The following is a 13,639-nucleotide window of genomic DNA, read 5'->3' on the forward strand; positions in this document are numbered from 1 at the left end:
CTTTACTTCAGTGTGGTATAAATGATTCCCTCTTACTGGTGAGCTTTGGGTGTAGAACTGGGCAGAATCTCATAGTCTGGAGATCATTTACTAAACTACATCTTTACAGACTGGCTAAACTTTGGCACAAACAAGAACATTAGTCACTGTTGTGACTAATGTTCATTAGTAACATTTTTAGGCTCAGAAACACAGCAGCTCAGATTATCCATCACCTTAGACAACCAGTCCTTCAGTTACTGGACAAATGAATTCTGCATTACTCACAGGCAGCAATCTTCTTCTCCTTCTGCTTTACAAATCTGGTATTTGATAATATCTAACCTAGGATCTGGGAATGTTTCCCACCTCTTGCATCAAGGTCCATTCTATGGCTGAGTACCGAACTTTTGTTGAGATAAGACTCAAATGTATACCATCACCACTCCAGGTCCTGAACCATCACACTACTTCCACTGGAAAAATATGAGTAGGCAGGATCCACTGCACAGTCCTGCATGTCTCCCTATAAAGATGACTGAGGGACCAGGGCTTTTGGGACAGCTGTAAAGCATGCCAGGCCATGAATTTGGAAACAGCAATGACTCTGTGTAGTCAGAGAGGGGCAAGCACACACACAGGCCTCCCTAGCCTTCCTCCAGAATTGATAATACCATGTACTTCCTAATCCAGAAATTTGGTCCTTACAGATCTCCCTTAATGAGACCCTTCAGTCATTAAAATCTACAATCAGTGACCACTTCAAAGTTGTTCTCCTGAAAAATACTGAGAGAAAATTCCAAGGAAATTTTATATCTTGTCAAAAAATCAGTAGATATTCCAGGATGGTTAATGTTCTCTGCAATTCAGGGACAAACCTGGTCCAAAATCCTTGAAGGCAGTGGGCACTGAATGCACTGAGTGCTCTAGTTTCTTCAGAGTACAGAGATTCATTGTGTTGAGGAGTCACTGGTTAATGGTTATAATAGTATAGAGTAATAGTGTGTTACTGGAATAGCTAATCTGATTTTGTAGAAGGCAAACAGCTCTTGCAAACAGCTGACCCTGACATTGCTTTCTAATATAGCAATTAAGGTCAAAATGGCAGCTTTTTACAGTGAAGAAATGCCTGGTTTAATGTTGAGCCAAAGAAACTGTTAAACCCCATATACTTTAATACTCTTTAACAAAGCAAAGTCTGCAGGCTACACACAAACATGTCACTGATCTCCCAAAACACAATTTCAGGGCTCCGTGCTGGCAGGAGCTGACTGTGCTGTCACCAGCTGAAGGAAGTGGCAGACATGGTGTTAAATGCCAATGCAACACCTTTGCTTTCAGAGAGAAGTCAAATTTTGGCACCCAAATGAAAGAGAACATTTTCATAAGTGATTGGTTTTTTTAAATTTTGGTCTATGTAAATCTCCTGTTCATGCACTAGGACCCTAAAAAGGTTTAAATGGCGAAAGCCTCTCAGCTTATCTTTGAACTCACCTGGAGTTATGGTGTTCATCCAGAGCTTGGTTATATTATTGCCTGAAGGGTGACAAGACAGCTAGAGAAAAGATAGCAAGGGGTCTGGCATACCGCGTACTCTACACCCTGGGCTATCTGCACAGCTCACTGTTTGACTAGGTTATCTAGTGATTTATAAACTTCAAATGGGAAACTTTTTGCTCACTCCAATTCCCTCTTCTAAACATGTTTTTTTCTTCCCAGCACCATTTCACTGAAATAGATAGTATGTGAGTGGGGGCAGCAGGGCCCCTTCCCTGCCATAGGGCCCAGGCAGCACTAGTGGAAAGTACACAGCCCCTCTTAGCTTTGTCCGGTCTGGAAATGTGACAGCAGACAACAAAAGAGAGGTGAAACATCCCACTTTAAGACTGGGAAATAAGGAAAACAAGAGAGAACTAGTTTGTATTGGAGAATACTTGCTAAAAATCCCTCCTCGTTTGTACCCAAGCTCAGCTCTGCCTGCAGCCCCCTGCCACTGTCCCAGCACGAGGGGTAGGGGCAAAGCCTCCAATGCCCACCACAAGCCAGGCCCAGGGCTGGCTCGTGGAGGCCAAGGCTCGAACAGCCGGTACAGGTCACATTTGATCCCTGCGTGTTGCTCGATAACATTCAAAGGCACTTGGTGAAATTCTCTATGGAGTCAAACAACGGGACTTTGAGTGTATTTTGAGAAATATTTTGGGCCCCTGCCTTGGCCTTTCATGCAGCCTGGGTGCTGGAAATCAGAGCCAGAGGAGGTGTAGTAACCAGGGTGATCTGGCGTAATGTCCTTACAGAACTACTTGCTGAGCATCGTAGGATGTAAATCTCTGTTCTTGAACATGAAGAAAATAGCCACTGCCATAATCGCTAAGGTGCTCTGAAATCCTCCCTTGGAAAGTGCTAGGTCTTAAGACGCTGATTTGATCACACCTAAATCACAGACAGAGAGTGTTGCCTTGTTATAGAGGACAGAAGGAGGAATGCCTAAAAGCGCAGAGGCAGTAAAAGGCATGGTCAGAGAGTTACACGCCTGTCTGCCCCTTGTGTCCCTGAACCCAAAGTGCCTATCTAATGAAGCCGTTCTACCCCTCCTCTCCAATCACAGAGGACCCCATGGCCAGTAGCTGGGATGTGTTTCCATCTCGGAGTGAAGGTATTAAGACCTGAGGAACTCCATGCAGTACTCTGTATTTCCTAATACTTGAGATCAGTAACAGCAGCGGAGCCAGTGCAGTCTGATCCGTGATCATTCAGATAAACCGACCAGTTTCCTTGGGAAACAGGTGAATATTGTGCTATGGAGCCTCGATAACTGCCAGAAGCCCACTAAGGCAAAGGATTACTTTTCTGAAGTTGTAAATAAAGATTTTTAAACTATACTTTTTTTCCTGGTGCTCTGGAAGGAGGTGCTGCCAGTGAACTCTTTTTTTGAAAAGGACCATTAGCTTCAACACAGCAGTCAAAGACACTGCTAAACATTCCCTGCCACTGAGACCAGTTTTGCAAAGGCCCACTGGGATTCACAAGCCTGATTAAAAGTTGCTGGCCTTATAAGAAACCTGAACAGGGTACAGCCCAGGAAATATTTCTATCACATATTGCAGCCACATTTGTAGGTAAATGATGTATGTAATATGCATTTTCTTAACTGCCCACCCGCCAGCACTTGGAGGTCCCTGTACCTGCTGCAGGGATTGCTCAAGTTCTTCTAAAGCAGTGGGTAAATCATCATGTTTTACAGTATGGCACCTTAAGATAAAGTGACACAGATTTCTTTAATGCCTCAGGTTGTCATGTGATTCACAAGAGCTCTTATCAAAAGTGAAAAATGAAACTGTCATCAGTCAGAACTCTTTCAATGCCAATTAATATCATATAACCCTTGCTTCTGCAAAAAATTGGGCTAACTTCAAAAAGGAGCGAGGGGCTGGACACAGTTTAATGCTCAGGTTGTATGAACATCACACCAGAGTGCTCTCTGTAGAGGAACTCTGGGTCTCACCCATCCCTGCACCACCCCACTCTCATTTCTCACATTTCTTGTATCGTGTCTGAACTAAAGCAGAAAGCACTTTGGACCAGGAACTGTGTCTTTTTATACTTTGTAAAGCACGTAGGATGCTTTTAGCTGCACTAAGACAATGCATATTGTATGAAAAGGAATGAATTATCACTGCTGTGGAAGGAAATTTCTACACACTGCCCTAAGTTTGCAACTGCTCCTTTTATAACAATAATAGTGGGAAGAGCATCAGATATTGTTAAACAGGATATGAAGTGTTGAAGTGAGTTATAATACCGCAGTACCCCAGTGCTACTATGATTATGAAGCACTAAACATCTGCACTGGAACAGAAACTGAATTCCATGGGCAAAACACATAGTTGCTCTATCATTTCATAATGTATTGTCACCAAAAACAGTGTTTCACATAAAGCAGGTTTATTCTTTTTGGTCAGATCCAAAATTTCCCTTCCACAAAACAACTCCTAAACCTCCCCCATACTCACACCTCTTTGTTTTGGTACTGGGCCATCATCTTTCCCAGCCTCTGTACTGCTCAAATCAACACTTCATTGTCTTCAGGAAAGACCTTGCAATTCCCACTTGCATTTTACTTACTCGAATGATAGCATTCAGTTCCCATGTATTTGCTCTTTCCCTAATATTTCACACCCAGATTACTCTTGCAAGGCTATCACCTCTGACCTCCTTTCCTAAGATCTCATCAGGCCACTAAAGGATGACTAAAGGTAGAGCTAATGTTAACTAGTAACTGTGCAGATTTTTAGTTTAATACCTGAAATAGCGCATATGCATCTTTATGTCCCTGCAGCTGTATTGTTTGCATCTGTCTTAACAGATCTGCGCATTATTTATCTGCTTAAAGTTTAAACTATTTGGATGAAAAATTAGCACTTGTCTACTTGGGAAAGCAAAAGTGATCAATCAGAGGTTTGACTTCACAGTTTGCATTTGACATCAGATTCTTTTATGGCTGCGTTTATGCATTCATGCTGTGGTTCCACAATGGCTTAAAAGCACCACCAACAGTATAAAATGGATCTGGTTAGACATGAGAACATGACTGCACTTCAGACAGATTAAACACACTGTACAGGAGAGAGTTTAAGATGTGTAATGGTTTCATGCTTTTGTGGAGGCTTTATGCAGTCTGTGGGAGAGCAGATGTTCCTTGACCTAGCATAAAAATGGAAACACGCAGACAGATTACACCCGACTGGTCATAAAGCCCAACAGCACAAAATGGATCCATCAGTGTTTTTGAACAAATTTGAATCAGCAATGATTTTATGGTAAATCAAAGCTTGGCTTCTGATGGCCGTGGCATTTCTGATGAAACACAAGGATTAGGGACAGACTTTTTAGTAGCGTCTGTAGCGACAGAAGAAGGGACAATGGTTTTAAACTAAGGGAGGGTAGATTTAGACTAGGTAGAAGGAAGAAAACTTTTACGATGAGGGTGGTGAAGCACCGGCGCAGGTTGCCCAGAGAGGTGGTAGATGCCCCATCCCTGGAAACATTCAAGGTCAGGCTGGATGGAGCTCTGAACAACCTGATCTAGCTGAAGATGTTCCTGGTCATGGCAGGGGGTTTGGACTAGACGACCTTTAAATGGCCCTTCCAGCCCAGACTATTCTGTGATTCTACGATTCCTATAAGCAGATTCATCATGCTGCCAAACCATGATGTTCATGCCACTGACACATGCCATCTTCCAGTTCTAGCTCTGTCAAATTAGGTCATTAGGTCCACTAGTGTCCAGGCCTTTCCCAGCACGTCTCCCTGCCAAAGGATATGGACCACAAACTCCCAAGCAAAATTTTGGCCTCTGCCAAGAGCACAGTTGTAGGAGAAAAGTGTTGTTACACTGTGAGGACTTTGTCCCCTGCCCGTGTAGTTCAATACAACATACTTGAACACTCACACCACTAAAAGACTCAGGCCAACTATATCTGCCAAGGGCACAGAAGGTGTTCAGGTATTTCTAATAATTGCAAGAAAATAGAAAGATTTAAAGCCAAAGAAGAATCCTGATAACTTCAGCCGAAATCCCTAGACACATGGTATAAGCACTGACAGAGGTATAGCAAGTCCCGCTTGCATTCTGCATTGCTTTCCAGAACAAGCCACCCTGCAAAAGGAGCAGCACAATAGGGTTACTGATTTCCCTACTTTCTCTTTCTGTTCTAAATCTTTAACCAAGAAAGATGTTCTGGCTCAGAATACAGTAGGCACTGGAGAAGGAATAGATTTTTATACTGATAAAAAACCATTGTCTGGTTTTAAATGATGATCTTTTCTTAATTTCCAGCAAATAAGTATAGAAATCTGTTTCAGCGTCCAGTCAGAAAACAGGACTAACTATTAGGATTTTGGTCACCAACCACTTATTGATGGAGAAATGAGCACAAAGGGAATGCTTCCCAGAACCTGCTTACAGAATTGAATGGTGTCTTCATGAAGAAGAATTTCAAAATCTCCAGTAAGGTAGTTAACAGTCGACGTGCTACACTTGAAAAGAGTAATGGCAAAATCTATCCAGTGATTTGCCACCAATAGTTTGCCCAGCTCTGACCGGTGCTGGCTTATAAGTGAAGAGACATTTCCTTGAGGGAATTACACCACAGTTTAGCAGCTTTCACTTTATCCTGTCCATCTCTCTTTTCAGCCTTTCAGTTTAGCTGTTATCAGGAAAAAGCAGCTGAGAAGTGTTGTCACAACAAGCCATTTAAATGAGTAGTTTACAGAAGAGAGTGAGAGAAAGCGGTAATCAACAGCCCATATCAAATATGAAAGAAATAGAGCTGGACAGCTCAGAAGAAAAACAAATAAATGACTAGAAACAGACTCTAGTAAAAAGACCCATCCTGAACTTTCCATCTCTTCATTGTAAAGACAAGGGGTCAACATACACGGGCAGAGCTGACCCAAGGCAGTTTCGATTTTATCGTGCTGCTCTGAAAGCTGTTCGTTTGCTGCATTGCAAATAATGGTCCCTTTTTGTCACCACAAGAACAATAACAGTGACACCAAAATGCTTCTCGTGCCATTCAGTGCAAGTCACTGCAGTGATTTTGTTCCAGCCTCTACTTAATTCTTCTGTCCCGATTGCAGCAATATTTCCGCGGTTTCCGTGGTTCTTCTCCCTTATTCCGAGTTGCACAACTACTTTGTTTACAGCTTATTTCTTCTTGCTGGAAACAAATGACTCCGATGAGGCACTGCAGCTCCTTCGCATTCACACGAGCCCAGATGAAGCTCACAGGGAAGGAGATATTTGCTACCATCTGCTGGTGAACTGGAGTCGGGGATCAAATGAGAATCACAGACCTGATTTACCGCATATATTACCTGATCTCTCAGCCAGAATCTGCTGATCCTTTTGAATCACGTTCATTTAAGGGTTTGGTGCAAGGCTAAGAAAATACTGCTCTGTGGCAAGAAGCAGACAGAGGTGGGCATGTTATACTGTGAGCAAATAATCAGGGAGAGATGGAGAAAGGGAGAGATCTGAGTCCTCTGCAGATCGGCAAATCTCCCACAGCAAGACCTTTGAGGAGACATATGGGAGCTACAGAATTCCCAGAACTGTAATGACAGAAAGAAAAAATTGATCTGCCATCATGGCGCAAGGTAAAAAAGGTCTAAAATTGAAACAGAAACAATGTCACCACTGATAGAGGGGATTGTAAGAAATGTGAAACTATAACAAAAAGCCTTAATATTTTCTAGTTTTTAGTAGTCTTTAGTACTGTAACTTGTATTCCTGCATGCGTAGTGATCTAACGATGTAACTGTTACACTAATCCCTGTTTTCTCATTAAGGAATGTAGTGGAAGGACATGGGCACAAGCTACCACTTAGTCGTTAGACAAAATAATTAAGTGAAACAAAAGTGGTCTTGATTCTCAGCAAATAATTGGGATAATTGTGGGATAAAAGAGACTCCTAAATAACTCTACTCCAGACACCTCAGCCTTGGGAGGGCAAATGTGCTAAGCTACAGAGATAAGGAGGCACCAAGAGAGCAACAAGACTGGAGCAAAACAACCTGAAGGACATGATGTACGTGATGCTAGAACTGAGTTTGCGCAGAAACAAATGTCAATCAGTGAACAGCGTGATGAAGAGGATGGGCCTTCATCTTGGGACCCCCGAAGACCACCCAAAGATACTAACAGACATGCGTGAAAGATATTTACATATGCTAATTAGTTCCTAGAAATATAATGAATAATTACCTGTGTGATTGTATTTAACCTGAAGCGCCCGGGTGTCTGGTGCGCACGTTTGGAGGAGAAATCCCCCGTGTGCCCGGCGCCGCAATAAAGAATACCTGCTTAACAGTATACATTGTACTGTTAGGTTTTTCTTCGATTGATTTTCTTCGAATCATCACCTCAAAAAGTACTTGCTTCTATGGCAGTAGCTCCCAAATCCAGCACCGTAATCCCAGATGTGGTTGTGGCAATGTGCAGTGGGGCTCAGAGTTGCTGAAACAAGTATTTGGGGTCACAGGCTATTACCAGACTGTGAATATCGTGAAGAGCGAAGGGAATTTGTCAACCTCTGTTTTGGGTGCATCAAAAAGTGACAAAATCAACTAACAAATACAGAAGATGGGGTGCATCTGCACTCGTGAGCAGGCAAGAGAAAGATGCTTGTGAGCCTTGAACAAAGCTCATAGAAACTGATGTACAAATATCTGGTGTATACACTGGGGAGCTGTTCAAAAGCAAGGTGGAAAAAAGCTTTTCAAATTAAGATTGAGAGCAATAGCTGTTTCTGGATGTTTTTTTCAGGGAACTAACTCTTGGAAGCATTTAGCAGCTCTATATTTAAAAGTTAGAAATCAAGCGGTTACTGTTCAAGACAAAATGCACTGTTCTGTAAGCTGAAAACAATGTCCAAGCAAAGAACAGGCGGAAATGCTTCCCTGCAGGTGTTGAGCATCCTCAGCTCCATCACCTCCCCAGCTTTAACAGGGTCTGGGGAGCAAAGCGGCCCCCTGGGCTAATGCAAGGCCTTCCTGGATTCAGCCCTAGAGTAATCCATTGCAGCATGTGCTACAGCCACGCTGCACTCCTGTGCTCCCTTCTCTCCCAGGGGCCATCACGCAAGGATGACATTTGTCATCAACACACGGTCCTTCTGCTCCAGATCTGTTTCCTTTGCTAGCATGCACTAAATCCATAGATTTTGATTGTGAACTTTCCTGGCAAGGGCCTGTTTCTCTTTGTACTCCATTTACTACAGTGTTTTTTGACACGGGGGGGTGTATTTAGGCACTACTACAATGAAGTAATACCAAGCTGTTCAGCAGTGTGCACTTACTCTTGCTGAACAGGGCAGACTGTAGCTCTACGTAAGTCTAACTGAGGTTTCCAAAACAGCAGCAGGGAAGGTTATTCTGAGCCAGAAAAGCTGCGAGCTGCCTCCCGCTTCCCACGCCTCCCCTCCTGCCTCCCCACCGGCCCTTTACAAGCAAAAGCACTGTGTTCAAACCGCCGCAGAGAGAAAAGCAACACTCAGCTCCCAATTTTTCTGGTTTCCTTACCACAGATATTGATCCCTTCCTAGGATTCAAACATCTTTCCCACATCCTTAGGGAGGCGTTTACGTCGTTATTGCTTAACAGCCCTTCAGACAACAGGTCCCTGCCCCAACGGCTGTAACTGCCAGGGAGAGTGAGCCATTGTGCAGCTTTTGAAAGCTGGCAACAACATGCTTGGGTCAGGCTCCAACGGCCTGCGAAGCCGCCCCCAGCTCATTTATCTGTCCGTGTCGGGGAGATGAAGCGCAGCATCAATGGGCAAGAAAGCCCCGTTGAGTTGACCCCCACCAAGTGAATTTCTTGGCCTTGAACAGAGAGCCACAAACCAGCAGTTTTTGCTACTTCCCCCACCACGCACCGTAGAGTTCAGACAGGATTCAAGAAAACAGAACCATCAATGGCAAGAGAAAATCAATAGGATTCAACTGTAGCCTAATCCTCAACAAGCAAGTACATTCTGTAACTAAATCTGCTTGTACCCTGTGAATTTGAATTGCATTCATCTAAGCAGCGTGTCATCTATTCACAGGTTAGGAAATGACTGGTAGGAGTTTGTTGGTATATCAGTAGCTGCACGATCTTGTTATCTGCTCTTAAAGCCAGGTGTATGGCACAAAGAGGCGCAATGTGAGACCCCCCGAGCATTAGCAGCAATTGATTGAAAATGCAACAGTAATTCACGTGAGCGCAACCTGAAAAGGCCTTTGAAGAGAGACTGGCCAAACTGATACTGGCTGCAGTCTGATTTGTCTAACCCACACACACCTCGGAGCACTCGGCCCTCTGCTCTGCCAACCAGCTCCACGCCTGTTGGCAGATCAAGCAGTACCAGCAGCCTGCTCTCTAAGGAGCCGGCAAACAAGCAGAGGCAGACTGACGCAGAGGGATGAGAAAGAGCAGCCCAGTCCCCTCCTCCAGGCTTTATAATAAAGATGTTTATGGTTTACAACAAAGATGATTTTTGCTTTGGTTTTCAAGCATTGGTGCCTACGTGAGAAGGCATGTTCAGCTCTGAGCCCTATCACACTTGTCAACAGCCTTTTCAGCTGTCACTTCCTTCTAGTTGTCCTGTATCCATACCCTCCCCCACTTCCAATTAAACTAGTTTTCACAAAAGAGTGTTTTGACAAAAACAGTGGGGTTTATGCCCTACAGAGTGTGAAATGTCTGGAACAGAAGTCCTGTCTTTCTTCCAATAAAATATCACATAAATGACAATTTTACATATAATTAGAGTAGGCTTTGGCTGGAATATTTTTCACCAATCCTTCTAATGAGAATTTAATTTCTAAGAGAAATTAAAGCTGCATATCATAGGGCAGAAAGATAACAATTTGGGACAGAACTTGCACCATTCCTCCTGGCTCCAGGACATCTGCTACAGAGCTGCCACATCCTCCTGGCCCCACCACACTAGGCAAGACTGACTGCTGGTCATGCCACGGGTACGTGGAAAAGGAGAACATCTCAGCATTATCTGCAGGCTGGGCCACCTACTCTTGAAAGAAAAAGGCTTAGCAGTTCGAAAGTAGATGTTTCTGTCCCCCCTGCTCCAGCAGTGATGTGACCTTTTTCAGCTCCAAAGGATTTAAATTAACTTGCAGTACTAGTGCTGTTCTAGCTGATACAAGGACATAAGCAAGGTAAGGTTGCAGGGAAGCAATATCTTTCATTAGCATCGTACTGTCAAAATGGAACACTTGCGTGCCTGAAACCTTGTCAGATTTTTCCAGCTGTAAGAGTTGGTCAATAAAAATTACCACCTCCCTCCACAAAGCTTTCCTTAAATTAACTTAGCATTACTCATGTAAGGTCTACTCCAAACCCATCTCTTCTGCTGGCTTGGCATCCTATCTTGTTTTTCCATATAATTGTGCCCACTTTCTCACATATTTTTCGCTTAGTTCATCAATAAATGTATGACCTTTCAGGAAGTTCTACTGTACCATAGTTTATTTTAGCTTCTACTGTTAAGCATTTGCTCAGGTTTGCACATTGCACATATCAAGTCTTTTAAATTGTGCAAATAATAGAAGAACTGGAGAACTGGAAAAGTGTGCCAGGATGCGCTGTTCAGCACTCACCGGTTTGTTTCAGAGCCTTCCAGTACCTGAAGGGGGGCCTACAAGAAAGTTGGAGGGGGACTTTTTACGAGGGCATGTAGTGATAAGACAAGGGAGAATGGCTTTAAACTAAAAAAGGACAGATTTAGGTCAGATATAAGGAAGAAATTTTTTACTATGAGGGTGGTGAGGCACTGGAACAGGTTGCCCAGAGAAGCTGTGGATGTGCCCTCCCTGGAAGTGCTCAAGGCCAGGTTGGATGGGGCTTTGAAAAATCTGGTCAAGTGGAAGGTGCCCCTGCCCATGGCAGTATGGTTAGAACTAGACGATCTTTAAGGTCACTTCCAACCCAAACCATTCTATGATTCTATGATTTACTACAATGTACTTACAGCCCTCAACAACATAATGAATGAGCGCTGAAATGCAGCACCCAGCTGCGTTATATTCACATTCATTTTTGCTGTGCCAAGAGCTCATGAGCCAGGACTGGGTAGGAACACTGCAGTATGGTAAAATCCAGTATCTTTTTCCATTTCAGTCCCCTCTTCTAGGTGCCATGCAGCCTAATGGCAGAGGTATGAAGGCAGAAAAATCTTTGACACACCATCAGCAAGCATAGGTAAGGCCATTTTACAGTGTGTTGAAATGATCTTTTCATTACAATTTAGTGAATATGCATGTTTGTGGAGGCAAGCTCTCCTAATAAATAGGGAAACTGAAGCAATATTGCCATAAACTCTCCCACAAAGAGAGGGTGTCCAGTAAAATTCATTTCATGTGACTTTAACTCCAAACACACTTCACCCTAGTAGATGTTTTTTGATTCAGCATATGATGTTACAAATAGCACAGATCCGGGCTGGGGCCACACTGTACCAGGCCCTTTAAAGATCTTCTATTAACAGCTTCTGGGCAGTGTCTACCTCACAAGTCAGAGGAGAGACAGGTCAAAGACTGATAAAACTATACAGGAAAGATATATGCCAACTCCTTAAGCAGCATAATGAATCAGGCACAACAGAAGCAAGAGCAGTTAGCCTGCTCTGCCACTATATCTCGTTATTCATTAATTATCTCACATGTGAAAGGCATAATAACAGACAGAGGCAAGGTTCCTAAGTAACTGCTCTATAAGTAACAGACTGTATAATGAAGTTTTTAAAGCAACACTTCAGAAGATAGTGGCCGTCTTCTCAAACTGTACTACAGTAAAAGCACACATTCACTAAAAGAGAAAGGAAAGGCAATGAACCTGGTCCCACCTCATCCTGACAATACTGGCTCTTCAAGATCAGACGGTAACATATGTCTCAAGGAAACGAAGATCTGAACTGAATTGCTGAATGGGAGAAGCAGCTGAAGTGCAAAGCATCTCCAGCTTCTGCCAAATTTTATCAAAGCCCCGTGCCAGGTAAATTGCACATCTAGGGTTTTTTTTTTTTTGTTTGAAATCCCTTATCATAGGGACACAAATTTTTCTAATTTATTGTACCTTGGTACAGCTCACAGATCATTCCAATCCCTAAATTATCTAGGAAGCTTGAAAGCTTTCCCCTAACAGTGTCCCTTCCTTACAGAAATGAGTAGCTTGTGGATTAGCTGTTAATATAAATACAGTGGCATTTCCAGACCAGAATGAGGAAAGTGACTATGAATTTGGCTATTTTAAAAGTCAGAGCAGAAAAACTTTAAAAGGCAATGAATAAGCTATTCTCTAGAACCAGTTCCATTTAGTCTAACTCCAACCAGTCATGCACATGCCACTTTGCAGCACTGTTCCCTTAAACATTATTACTCCTGTTAAAATTTTGTAAACATGGCCTACAGTTGGGGAAACAGTTTAGATACTCACTTTCCTGTGCCATTAACCTTTTTACATGATGCATATCTGAGCTTACCTTCCATGCGGCGGAGGGGCAGGCTGCCAAGGTGAAGGTAACTTTCTCTGTCACTACATTGAAGGTGACCCGAAACATGGTTTGTATTCCAGTGGCCTCAGACCCAGGGTAGAAATCTTCAGTGATGGTCACACTGCTCACTTGTGTACATGCTGCCGGGCTCCTGTCACGCCGCACTATACATTCTGCAAACCCGTAACATTATGATCGAAGTTGAAGCCTGAAACAGCTGTAAGGGTCCAGCTTTCCCCAGCAGCCTTGCTCCTGTGTGTCAGAACTAATCAGATTAGCTGGTCTTACTTGTCTGAGTTGGGACTAACAGGTTAGCAGAACAGTTTGAGTGGGGGAAGGGAGCAGTAAATAAATCAAATTAGGGCATTTACTAAGCAGCTGAGATTTCCTTCCTGCTTGCCTTTGTCTCTTTACAGAACTCACACAGAGCCAGGACAATGCACCACAAAAACGCAGCTTTGTTTTAGAGCAGCTCTTTGTATAGGAGAATTTCTCCAACTTTGCTTTGATTTGATTTGTTTTTGGTTGCCAGTGATCACCAAGAGCAGAACTCTCCCGGAGCAGTCTGGATGTCATGCAGATAAACAAGTCTCAGACAGAAAAGG

General features: G+C 43.3%; 1 protein-coding gene across 1 annotated transcript in view; it reads right to left on the bottom strand.

Moving 5' to 3' along the window:
• The window catches only part of SPATA13 (spermatogenesis associated 13), a 163,141-nt gene extending 150,071 nt beyond the window's left edge, over positions 1-13,070 (bottom strand). Inside the window, exon 1 of the mRNA XM_075419411.1 lies at positions 13,023-13,070. The gene's annotated coding sequence lies outside the window, so the exon portion shown is untranslated. The remainder of the gene's footprint in view (positions 1-13,022) is intronic.
• Positions 13,071-13,639: the final 569 nt, after the last annotated feature.

Source organism: Opisthocomus hoazin, chromosome 1 (genome assembly GCF_030867145.1).
Source record: "Opisthocomus hoazin isolate bOpiHoa1 chromosome 1, bOpiHoa1.hap1, whole genome shotgun sequence".
Lineage (NCBI taxonomy): Eukaryota > Metazoa > Chordata > Aves > Opisthocomiformes > Opisthocomidae > Opisthocomus > Opisthocomus hoazin.